Here is a 12,594-nt window from a genome sequence, read left to right as displayed (position 1 = left end):
GTTACAAACAGTGACACTTACTTCCCAGTAAAGATGGTTGTCCGCCCCTTGCTCATTTTGTTGGGTATGCTTATAATGTACACTTAGGGGTTAATTTTGAGCGGGACTTCCCCCTGGAACCTATTTTCCTTGGCCCACTCCAGGCCTGAGGAATACGTGATGAAATTCAGTGCGTCTGAACATAACGGGGTGGGGTGGGGGGTGTAGCTCATTGGAAGAGCATCTGCTCTGCATGCAGAATCTCTCAGGTGCAATCCCCGAAGTCTCTGTATGAGGCTGGGAGTGTTTCCTGTCTGAAACTCTGGAGTATAACCAATACTGAGCTGGATGGATCAAGGTGGAGTCTAAGGTGTCAATCCTGTATTCCTATACACACAAAGTACATTTTCCTCCTACGTGAACGACCACAAACCCATCTAGACTTCTGAGATTATGGGGCAGTGCTTCCAGGTCAGAGGAGGCAATTTCAAGGCAGGTTTCCGAAATTTCCAAGTGTTTTGAAGAATGCAATAATTAGGTTTTGGAAAATTAAGCAAGCACCAGGGGATTGGTATTTTTATTTATTTGTATATATGTTATATAACACAGATAAAGACTTACAGAAAGGATAGTATTTTAACGAACCTTTTCAAAATGAATGAAATTTAATTATTATTAATGAAATTAATAGTTTTCATCTATTGAAGAAAACAAACATAAATTGTCTTCTCTGGAGTAGCAGTAATGTGTGTTAATTTAAAAGAGAACTTGCATAAGTTACCATATTGTTGATATCTAACAAGATAATTGGAATGAGATTTAGTAGCAACAGAACATCTGAATGTGTGGTGGTCTTGCTCCAACATTTAAGTATTTTGCTATCCAGAGGGTGGTCACATGAAATTAATGCTGGGATCAAAAACAGTGCCTATAAATACCAATTGTTCAAGCATACCCAAAATATATTGAGTTATGATTTCTTGCTGATGGACAGCCCCTAACTTGGTTATAGCACAGAACTGTAAACATCCCAAAATTCCATTGAACCAAGATTGAGCAGATAAGATCTGGCAGTCAGCACAACTGAAAATGCAATCCTTGCGCTAGCTGTCCAGCACACACCTTTGCACCAGCCATTCGTGGCCTAGAATGTTTTGCAAAGCTTCACTTCTGGGTTAGCCAGAGGACATTTTTACATACCAACTGACAACTGACATAAGCTTACTAGACATCAGGCCATGTAATGATAAAACTACAGCATTAACGAATTTCACTGACCCGAATAGTCACTAACAAAGATATTAACAGAATAAGAAACACCAGAGCAGGGGTAGGCAACCTAGGGGCCAGATCCAGCCCAATCGCCTTCTAAATTTGGCCCATGGACGGTCCGGGAATCAGCGTGTTTTTACATGAGTAGAAGGTCTGCTTTTATTTCAAACGAATCTCCGGGTTATTTGCGGGGCATAGGAATGCATTCATTTTTTTGTTCAAAATATAGGCTGGTCCCCCCACATGGTCTGAGGGACGGTGGACCGGCCCCCTGCTGAAAAAGGTTGCTGACCCCTGCACTAGAGGTTAGCATGGTCACCAGTTAGATGGCAAATGTAAATGGAGTTTTGGTTTTGCGGGCAGGTGAGAGCCAGGGGAGGGAGGGGAACGGCAGCAGGCAGAAAGGCTGCATATCAGGAGGTTAGTAGAAAAATTCATGTGCTTTCTGTTCTATTCAAACATACCATCTTCTACAGATGTTGCTCCTCCTCCCTTTCCACATTCCTCTCCAACATCAAATCTGGGGTTTAATCATTAATAATCAGGAGACATTAAGTTCAGAGAGAGAGAGAGAGAGAGAGAGAGAAAGGGCAAGGGGGAAGAGACTCAAAAGCAAAGCATGAACATTTGCAATTAAGAACTGCATACAGAACTGGTGCTCAGGCAGAGCACGGAGTGTTCAGAAGCCACCAGGAAGTGCAGTTGCTTCATTTTTGGAAAAATCAGGTCAGCCTGAGAGACAATCTGATGCGCCATGCCAGCTGCATGAAGGCTGAATTTCGATGGCTACGGATAAGAGAGGAAGCAAGGTCAAGCAAAGGAATACGCCTGCTTAAACATTAAGCGTGCACACTCTCATTCTCGCTCTCTTTAAAATTAAAACTCCTCAAAAAACCAAGCACTTGAGGAAAATCAGGGCCCCATCTCTCATTTGTTATTACCACTGGTAATAACAGTGTGGCACATTCATCGCCACACTAAAGGAAAGCACATCTAGCCCCAGTTGTGTACAAGGAATTGGACAGTTCACTTTCATCCACAGCTGACAGCTGTCAATACTTCACAAAGTCAGCACCAACCCCGTCTCTTGTCCCCACAAACAGCCTGGAACAGACATTAAGACAACCATTCTAGCAGTGAACTGTCCTACAAAACTCTTTCAAGCCATGAGATTCTCCTTAGAAAGACAATGTCCACACCACAAGCAGAACAGACAATAGCCAAAACGTTTTTTACAGGAAAAAACCCCAAAACAGAAGCAATATAGGAATGACTAGAAGTTATAATGCTGGATGTAAACTTGCAAGTCATATTGGAATCTTCCTCATGCTGGATGCGGGGAACCCGGGTTAAGAAAAATAAATAAGGAAACCAGGGTTCAGAAAAATAAATAAGAGAAACACATAGCAGTTATCTTCGAGTTTGTGTCCAAACGAAAAAAGAACGAAAAGGCAGAACACATGATATGCTTCTATCACTCTTACAGGACATTGGTTCTGAGGAAGAGTCCTGTGTTACTTAGAAAGTTTACACACATCATCACGCCAGTGAAATTCATTCAGAATCCACCCCCAGTTCCACGTTCACAACAGCTTAAAATGATTACATGATATGAAAAGGAAGCAATATTCAAAGATTATTAGCATCCCCACTTGAGCTGTAAACATGGATTCAAAAGACAGGTGGGGAATCCAGCCTTTTGCTACCCTCACTGTAAATCCAACAAGGTGGGGTTGAGGAGTAAACAATCTATTACTTGTGTACGTGCCGGTGGGCTTCCTGTCTTTCTCATGGCACACTATGAATCAGAGAACCCAGGAGCAACCAATTCCATCCAAAACATTGGTTGGTATTGTTGTGTATTGAGTCAAAGGATTTTATATCTGTATTATTATTGTCTATATTTGCATTAGGGTAAAGTAACTGCCTTTTGGTTTCAGGGGGTACAGTTACTATTGGTTCATTTAAACTGCTGTATTTGGATCCTCTGTCTTATTGGTTTCCTCCAAAAGGCAGGACTGTGATTGCCTGATATTGTTCCCTCCAAAATGTATCCTTTCTAGCTAGTCCCCTGTCCCTATAAATGTAGCTTTCCCCTCCTCAGTCTTCAGTCTTGTTTGCTGTAATAAAGAAGTGTTACTAGAGAACTGTCTCCAGCAGATTATGTCAAGAGAGCTGAAATCACAAACCCCACGTCACAACAACTGGCGACGAGGATGGGATCCGGAATGCTGAGGAGCGGTTAAACGCAGCCCTGCCTCAGAGTCCGGATTGCAGCTAAGAACAAGACTCACTGGCCAGCTGAGAAGACGACCCTGCCACAGGACAATGGAGAGTCCAAGGGTATTGGAGCCCTTCCAGCCATCAGAGCCCCACACGTGGGAAGACTACGTCGAACGCTTCGAGTTCTTCGCAGTGGCTCAAGGGATCACCGATGCCAGCAAAAGAAGGGCCACATTCCTGAGCTACTGTGGGCCTGAGACCTTCAAGCTGGCCAAGGCATTGCTTGCTCCAGCGAAGCTAAGTGAGACATCTCTCAAAGATATTCTTGCCTGCCTAACAAGCCATTTGGCGCCTACTGAGACCAAGATGGCCCGGCGGATGGAGTTTCATGAGAGGCAGCAGCGTGCTGGGGAGTCTGTATCTGCATTTCTAGCTGAACTGCGGAAGCTCGCTCAGCACTGCGACTTCCAAAATCTGGAAGAGACTCTCCTGGATCGGTTTATCGGTGGTCTGAGCAGCAAGAAAGCCAGAAGACGCATCGTGGCTAAAGAAGAGGTTACCCTTGCTTCAGCCTTGAAGGAGGCCACCGCCACGGAGAATTATGAAAGAGAGGAGCTTGATGCCAGTCGCAAGGCCCCTAAGCCACAGATAGAAGTTGCGCATGCCATGGACGAGCTAGAGGCTACTCCGAGCCAGAGCCCAGTCCGTGGGGTCGAGTCAGTGCGTCAGGCCTGCACAGTGCACAAAGATCACCGAGGCAGGTGTCCAGGTTGTGGCGGAAACCATGAGCGGAAGAGTTGTCGTTTCCGGGATGCTATGTGCCGGACGTGCGGGAAGACAGGTCACATCGCCAGGGTCTGTAGATCGGCGGCGTTGGGAGCGACAGGAACACCTAGACTGGAGCATCGCAGACCGCCCACAGCAACCCATTTTCTAAAGGACTGCCACTATGTAACGGAGATCAACGGGAGGGTCGTGCAGTTCCCAGCGCAAGGCAAGGCACACGTCAAGGTGAAGATTGAGGGTCAGCAGTGCGACATGGAGGTGGACTCCGGATCTGGATTCACTATCGTGTCGGACCAGACCGCGAGGACATTCTTCCCCAGGGGTAAGTTGCCCCCTCTGGAGCCCTTCCCGGCAACCTTGCAGTCATACTCAGCGGGCCGCATCCATGTTATGGGAATGTGTGCCGTGAGAGTTCAGTTCCGGGACAAACAGGCTGTACTCAAACTGGTGATTGCGAAGGGCAGTCGCCCCAGTCTCCTGGGCACTGACTGGTTCCCCGCCCTGGGACTGAGTATATCAGGGCTTAATTCAATCCAAACCTGCCCTGAGATGAGCGAGGCATTATGCAAAGAGTTTGCTGGTCTCTTTAATGGAAAACTGGGTTGTTATAAAGGGCCCCCAGTTGACTTCGAGTTGGACCCTGGGGTGGCCCCAATCCGACTCAAACCAAGGCGAGTGCCATTTGCACTGCAACCCAAGATCGAAGCAGAGCTGGATAAATTGGTCAAGCAGGGAGTTCTCTCACCCGTGGACTCTGCTAAGTGGGAGACTCCAATCGTCACGCCCCTTAAAGCAAATGGGGAAGTCAGGATCTGTGCAGATTACAAATGTACTATCAATAAGGCACTCAGGGGAAACTCATACCCCATTCCAGTCGTATCACATCTGTTGGCTAAACTGGCTGGGGGCAAGGTGTTTGCCAAAATTGACCTGGCACAAGCCTACCAACAGCTGCCAGTAACCCCACAATCAGCGGAAGCACAGACTATTGTCACACATAAAGGGGCGTTCAGAGTTAACAGATTACAATTTGGAGTTTGTGTGGCCCCAGGGATTTTTCAAGGGCTCATGGAACGCCTGTTAAGAGGTCTGCCGGGGGTCTTGCCATTTTTTGATGACGTTTTGATTGCTGGAAAAGACCCACAGGAACTGGTTGCGCGTGTCCGTGCAGTGTTGCTCAAGTTCAAGGAGGTGGGGTTGCAACTGAAAAAGGAAAAATGCAGTTTTGGGGTGCCAGCTGTGGATTTCTTGGGGTTTAAAATTGATGCATCAGGCATCCACCCCACAGATGCTAAGATTAAGGCCATCATCGAGGCACCACGACCACAGAACAAGACGGAGTTGCAGTCATTCCTGGGACTTATTAACTTTTATCATTCGTTCTTACCCCATAAAGCTTCGGTAGCTGAACCATTACATAGACTGTTGCAGAAAAAGAATGTGTGGCGATGGGGGCAGGGGCAGCAGAAGGCTTTTGACTCCTTGCGAAGAATGCTGAGTAGCGGGAGCGTCCTTGCTCATTATGATGAGTCAAAGCCGCTGGTCCTGGCATGTGATGCCTCTCAATACGGCCTGGGGGCGGTGCTGAGTCATAGGGAACTGGATGGGTCGGAAAAGCCCATCTCTTTCTATTCCCGTACGTTGTCGCCCACGGAGCGCAACTATGCTCAAATTGACAAAGAGGCGCTTGCAATTGTGGCAGGAATCAAAAAGTTCCATGATTATGTGTACGGTCGCCATTTCTCCATTGAAACGGACCACAAACCACTGTTAGGGTTGTTCAACCCGAACAAACAAACGCCACAAATTCTCTCCCCCAGAATGTTGCGTTGGTCTATATTCCTGAACGGGTTCCAGTACACCTTGACCCATGTGCCGGGGAAACGGTTGTGCCACGCTGATGCGCTGAGTCGATTGCCCCTTCCTGGCGGGAGCAATGAGGATCCCGCTCCAGCGGAGCACATAATGATGCTGGAAACACTTCCGGGGGCTCCTGTAACGGCTACTGATATAGCTGAGAAAACGAGGAAAGATGCTGTTCTCTCCCGTGTGCTCACTTGGGTGGGGAGGGGGTGGCCAGGTGGTCCGCATGAAGACAAATTCAGGCCTTATGCGACAAGGCAGCACGAGTTGTCCATGCATAAGGGTTGTCTCCTGTGGGGAGATAGGGTGATCATCCCAGCACCACTGAGAAACAGGGTGCTTGAGACGCTTCACATGGGACACCCGGGAATGGTCAGGATGAAGTCGCTAGCCCGATGTTATGTGTGGTGGCCTGGAATGGACCAGAACATAGAACAATGGGTACGAACATGTAAGGCATGCCAAGAGGTGCGGCCAGAAGTGGCCAGAGCACCAGTTCACTGGTGGGAGCAGTCCAGATCTCCCTGGAGCCGGCTGCACTTAGATTTTGCTGGGCCATTCCAGGGGAAGGTCTTTTTGGTTGTCGTCGATGCATATTCCAAATGGTTAGAAGTGGCGATGGTCCCTAGCATGGCATCAGCTGCCGTAATCAAGGTGTTGAGGCAGCTGTTTGCAACCCACGGGTTACCTGAGACCATTGTATCAGATAATGGGGCAGCTTTTGTATCCCAAGAATTCAGGGCATTCTTGGCTGATAACTTCATAAGAGGGGTCACATCCGCGCCCTTTCACCCATCCTCCAATGGGCAGGCTGAGCGCATGGTAAGAACAGCCAAAGAATCCATTGCGCGCTTAATGGAGGGTAACTGGTCAGCTCGCATCGCGCGAATGTTATTTTTGCAGCATGCGACGCCGTGTACTGCGACGGGCAAGTCGCCAGCTGAGCTGCTCTTGGGTAGAAGACTGGTAACGGTGCTGGATTATGTCCACCCGGATAAAATGCCAAACCATAATTCAAGAGCAACCCCCCAGGCTGAGACTGACACAACAAGGTATCTCGCCCCTGAAGATCTGGTCTGGGTGAGGAACTATTCACGAGGTTCGCGGTGGGTGGCTGGTGTGGTCACCCGGGCTAGTGGACCTGTGTCCTATTATGTAACCTTGGAAAATGGGCAAGTTTGGAAGAGACATATAGATCAGCTGAGGCGCCGGGCGCTCAGCAGGGAGGAGTCAGATAATTCATCCCTGGCTAACGACGCAGAGCTGCAAGACCAGAGTGAAAATGGCCCAGAGGTGCAGTCACCAGGGGCTTCAGCAAATGAACCAGGGTCTGCTAGTCCTCATGATGACGAGGTACAGGTAGGGAACCCTGAGATGTCTGGGACTCCATCTGTTCCTGAGGAAACCCCTATAGCAGCCCCTCTACCACAGGTAACACCCAATTCAGAACCGGCAACGCCTGTTGTCAGGAGATCAAGTAGAAGTTGTAGGACCCCACAGTACCTGAGAGATTACGTCTGCTGTGCTCACTAGGGGGGGAGGGGTGTTGTGTATTGAGTCAAAGGATTTTATATCTGTATTATTATTGTCTATATTTGCATTAGGGTAAAGTAACTGCCTTTTGGTTTCAGGGGGTACAGTTACTATTGGTTCATTTAAACTGCTGTATTTGGATCCTCTGTCTTATTGGTTTCCTCCAAAAGGCAGGACTGTGATTGCCTGATATTGTTCCCTCCAAAATGTATCCTTTCTAGCTAGTCCCCTGTCCCTATAAATGTAGCTTTCCCCTCCTCAGTCTTCAGTCTTGTTTGCTGTAATAAAGAAGTGTTACTAGAGAACTGTCTCCAGCAGATTATGTCAAGAGAGCTGAAATCACAAACCCCACGTCACAACAGGTATATCCCAAAATTGCTGCCCAGTGCCTCTTACCTTCCTCACATCACTGTTGACCCAGAGCTTCACACTCACCCTCCCATCAGCAGATACCTGGAAGTCCCCACCCAGTTCTGCATTATCTCAGGGTACACCCCCAGAACCCTATTCCCCAAAGCCACCACTGCCAGCCTTGCTTTTACCCGCCCAGTCGAATCTCTCTCCTTTCCTGCACCCAAACTGCACCAGGTACCCCTTAATCTGTGGAGCACCCCCTGCTCTCTCACACTAGTGTCCACTAGCTTATATGGTCAGCTGTCCAACACTCAGCGGCCCCTTCAAAGTCTGAAACTTAAGCTTCCCTACCTGACATCCATGGGCGCTGATTACAGTACTCCCTTCTCTATAGCACTTATCTACAACCCAGCAGGGCAACCCACTGCAAAAACAACCACCCTCGGCCGGACGTATTCCTGCTATTGCTCCAAGGGGGCACCCAGGATCCCGCAACCCCGCTCCCACCTCGCAGCCGCGCTAAACCCTGACCAGACCCCGTCATAGCTGTCAACGTTTCCCTTTTTAAAAGGGAAATTCCCTTATTCCGAATAGGATTCCTCGGAAGAAAACGGCAAAGTTGACAGCTATGGACCCCGTGCACGCAGATACCACCTCCTCCTAAGATCCAACCCGCATCGCCCAGGGCTTGTTCTTGACCCCAGAGCCCCTTTATTGCGGCGGATGCAGCTGCTCCTCTTCCAGCCTCCACAACTCCCCTTCTCCCACCACACCTTGCTGTCCCACGCACCATTATGACCCTGCTACAGCAGCAGCCTCTCTTCCCACGGACCCCTACCATCACCATCAAGGGGGAGCCCCCTCCCACTGCTTCGCACAGCAGGATCCTATGCAAATTTACTTGGAAGCGAACCCGCACAGCGTCCAGTGCGGGGGGGGGGCGCGCACTCGCTAGCAAGGGTGCATGTGTCAGGATCGGAGATTCGGAGCTCTCAGCGGGGACGCCTGTGCTGCCGGGGCCATATGGCCCTCGTTCCCCAGCTGCACCCCCTCGACGCCCCCCACCCCAGCCCCCCGAAGGATGGAGCCCCATTTTCCCCTCGATTTCCACTGCACCGCCCCTTTTCCATCTTGCACGTTGCACCCTCCCCCCGCCGCCTCCAGACCCTTTGCATGCTCCGCGCTGCATCCCCCCACCACGTTATCCCCAGGGCGGGGGGGGGTCCTTACCCGCCTCCACACAGTCCCCCCGGCCCGGCTCGGTCCGGCTCTTGCAAGCTCCGCAGCAGGCAGCGTTCGGGGGCTCCAGGGCCACGTGACAGCGCCCAGCGCCCCCATAGGCTGGGCCCGGACCAGGGCTGCCGGGCAACGGTGAGCCCGCCCTCTTTCCCACCCTCCCTCTTTCCCTGCACCTGAGAGAGGACGAGTGCGCGAGGCAGAGCCGCCTTACGCCGGCAGCGCAGCCCGCCACGCAAGTGGCGTAGCGCGGCGTTCCCCGAGTCCCTGCGCAACAGCGGCACGGCTAACGGAATTGGCGTAAGATGCCCGCCGATGTTTTTTTTTTTTCTACCTGTGACGTCGCTCCCCCCCCCCCGTCCCGTTACGCACATTACGCACCCCGGCTCTTCTATCTCCCGTTCCGCGCAAAGTGCGTAAGTCTCCCCTTTCGGCGTCCCAGTTGCTGTACCTGAGGGGTTAGCGCGTGCGCAGAGCTGAGCAAAATGCGTAATGCTTTGGCTAGAATACGGAGCGCCTCCTCCTCCCCTCGGGGGCTTAACCAGAAAGGGGCGGGGCTTGTGGTCTTTTAAAAATATAGAGGGGGTGATTAAGGTGCGGTTGGGTAAGGTAAAGTAAAAAGGCGTTAGGCAGGTGCGGAAAGACGAGGGTTTGGGGGAGAAAGAAGTGAGAGGAGGGCCCGGAGGCGGGTGAGGTAAAAAGTGGAGGAGAAAGATAGCGTGATGGAATATAAATATAAAACTGCGTATAATTAGGGACGAAGGTTGAGGTTAAAAAAAAAGAAAGGAGTGATAGAGCCAAAAGATGCTGCTGAGGGAGAAAGGACTGAAGCGGGGAGGGAAGCTGAGGTAAAAAGCCAAGGGGAGGAATGGAGTTCGGCGAAGGTCGGCGTGAGGGGAAAGGCAGGCTGAGGTAAAGAAGCGCGAAAAGTGTGGAAATGGGAGGCGTCGCGTGAGGCGGGAAGGCAAGGTCAGCCTTTGGCAAGGGGAGGATGAAGTGGGAAAGGAGCAGCACGCGGCGATGAGGATGGGGGGGGGTTTAGAAATGAAACAGGGGGGAGCAAGTAAGTGGGTATAAGCGATGGCGGGCTCGGGGGGCGAGCCGAGGCGGGTTCAAAGGAGGCGGCGAGGCGGCGTCTGGCTGCTGGAGGGGGAAAGAGCGGAGGCGGGAAGGAGAGACTGCCGCCCCTGGAGCTGGGCAAACGGGGGGAGGGCAGTCTGAGAGAGAAAAGTGGGGAGGGGGGTTCATATTCGTTTTAACTATAACGTGGAAATATACAAGATACCTGCACTGCATTGTCAGACGGAAAGCGACACACCCTCAGGTGCTCTCATTGAGACACACACTGCCCAGGGGCAAGGAAGAACTGAAATGGCCCTGAATAAGACTGCTTCCTATGTTCATAGCTGTCAACTTTCAGATTTGAAAATAAGGGATCAGCAGCCTCGAAAATAAAGGATCAGCAGCCTCACCTGTCCCAGGGACAGTCAACGGGATAGCTAACAATCCGGGATAGCAGCGGGAAACGGCGCTGGAATAAGGGAATTTCCCACCAAAAAAAAGGGAAGATTGACAGCTATGCCTATGTTCTCCAGCTCCTTGAGCACCTGCATGCTAATATACATTTCATGAATACTTGGTCCATATGCTGATAAAGTCCTCTTTTTATTTTGGGGATGTGGTTAGGGACTAAAACGTCAAACTCAGGTCGCAAGGGAGAAACGTGGAAGGCATGCTTAGCAAATCCACACCTCCCGTCTGGAGCTTAGCTGTCAATTTTCCCCTTTTTTAAAGGGAAATTCCCTTACTACAAATAGGATTCCTCACAAGAAAAGGGGAAAGTTGACAGCTATGGTCTGACCAATGTTCCCACTGTGGAAGGACGTGTGGATCCAGAATTGGCCTCCACAGTCACTTACGGACTCATTGTTAAAACTGTGTTTATGGAAGACAATCTTACTAGGCTACGAGTGATCGCCAAATAAGCAGAATAGCTTTGCAATCCAATTCAAAGTGAAAAAATAATGCCAATGGCTAATAAACAAGCCCTGTGGTCTGTAGATAATAGAATCCTAAGTGTGTCTCATTGTAAAATAGAGTAACTAGCCCACCTCCTAAGCTGTTTATGGGGGACACCAAACTTTACTGAGGTTTGCAGAATGAAGCCATATTCTGTCCCAGACGGGTGAAGTGGCAGAGGGGAGAGAGAGGCACATTGCTTGATAGCAGCCCTGAGATAAGAGTTAAAATGTACAGACAGGTTGCTAAAAGAAGCCAGTTACTTTAAGGGGCTGGGCTTTGAGGACCAGCATAATTAATCCCTTTACCCCATCTATGATGCTCTTATCAACCAACTGCCCAAGAGTTTCAAAGAGGATTAACAAACACCTTTCAAGACTTGCTTTGTGAACAACTCTGAGGGTTTTTCTCTCTGACAGCTGCTTATTTTCTGTTCCATGCTTCATCTCCCTACTCATGTGTAGGCCTCTGCTCATAAACAGGCTGCAGCTGCTACTGTTAGCTGAACAAGTGCTCCAGAGCTTGCAGTCTTCTGGGCAACCGTTGTTTGGACAGATGCTTTTAAAATGCAGCCTCTCTGGGGCAGGGCCATTGTTCCTTCAGTGGTTCACCTGAGGCAGCCTCCTTCCTACTCACCCTCCCGCCAATCATAGACCTATTCCTGTGACCTCAGCACTCCTGGGTCAAGCCAGAAGCATACATCTAAAAACTTAGTTTTCTTTCAACAGTATTCTCTTATACTTTTCTATGCATCCTGGCAGAGTAGAACTGCATAAATTAATGCACCTAAGATACCCACGCCCATCATTTTCTACTCTGAGTAGGAGTAGTAATGCAAGTGTAAACTATTACCATACAGAGAGGTGAAGTAGTTTGCCTGTCGGACCAGAATGACAAAACTTCCAACCCTGACTTTCCATTTCCCTAGAGTGGCAATACCTTCTTTGGTATTTATAACTAATATGATGAAACAGTAACAGGAAGAGAGAGGCAGGTAAACACTGGATCACATGTGTTAAGACAGGACAGATCTGATGCTACAAAGGTCTGCAGCCACCAAATTCCTTTAGAAATGATGTATTCAAAAGTTTTAAAATCAGGACAGTTTCCGGCACCTGTAATTCATATGTGAAACCTCACAGACTGAATTGTTTTCTTTCAGGAAAGGTGTATTAACCAAAGGGCTGGTGCTTAGTAGGCTAGCACCTATCTTGAATACAGAAGTTTCCCAGGTTCACAGCCTGGCACCTCCATGTGGGACTGAGGAAGTCCCCTATCTGAAAACCTGGAGAGCCACTGCAGTATGCTTCATGGTTGAGATTCCAGCTT

At 49.5% G+C, this 12,594-nt stretch overlaps 1 protein-coding gene across 19 annotated transcripts in view; it reads right to left on the bottom strand.

Moving 5' to 3' along the window:
* Positions 1 to 9,719, bottom strand: part of STRBP (spermatid perinuclear RNA binding protein) — a 128,918-nt gene extending 119,199 nt beyond the window's left edge. For 7 of the 19 annotated variants that reach the window (XM_083423024.1, XM_083423038.1, XM_083423025.1 and 4 more), the window contains exon 1: positions 9,241 to 9,346. The gene's annotated coding sequence lies outside the window, so the exon portion shown is untranslated. Of the gene's footprint in view, positions 1 to 8,800; positions 8,854 to 9,240; positions 9,365 to 9,627 lie in introns of those variants that run through there. The other 12 variants (XM_083423021.1, XM_083423032.1, XM_083423027.1 and 9 more) reach the window with 8 other exon arrangements.
* Positions 9,720 to 12,594: the final 2,875 nt, after the last annotated feature.

Source organism: Podarcis tiliguerta, assembly GCF_965153285.1.
Source record: "Podarcis tiliguerta genome assembly, chromosome: Z".
Lineage (NCBI taxonomy): Eukaryota > Metazoa > Chordata > Lepidosauria > Squamata > Lacertidae > Podarcis > Podarcis tiliguerta.
Note: the sequence above shows the minus strand (reverse complement) of the source record. Positions and strands in the feature narration are given on the sequence as shown.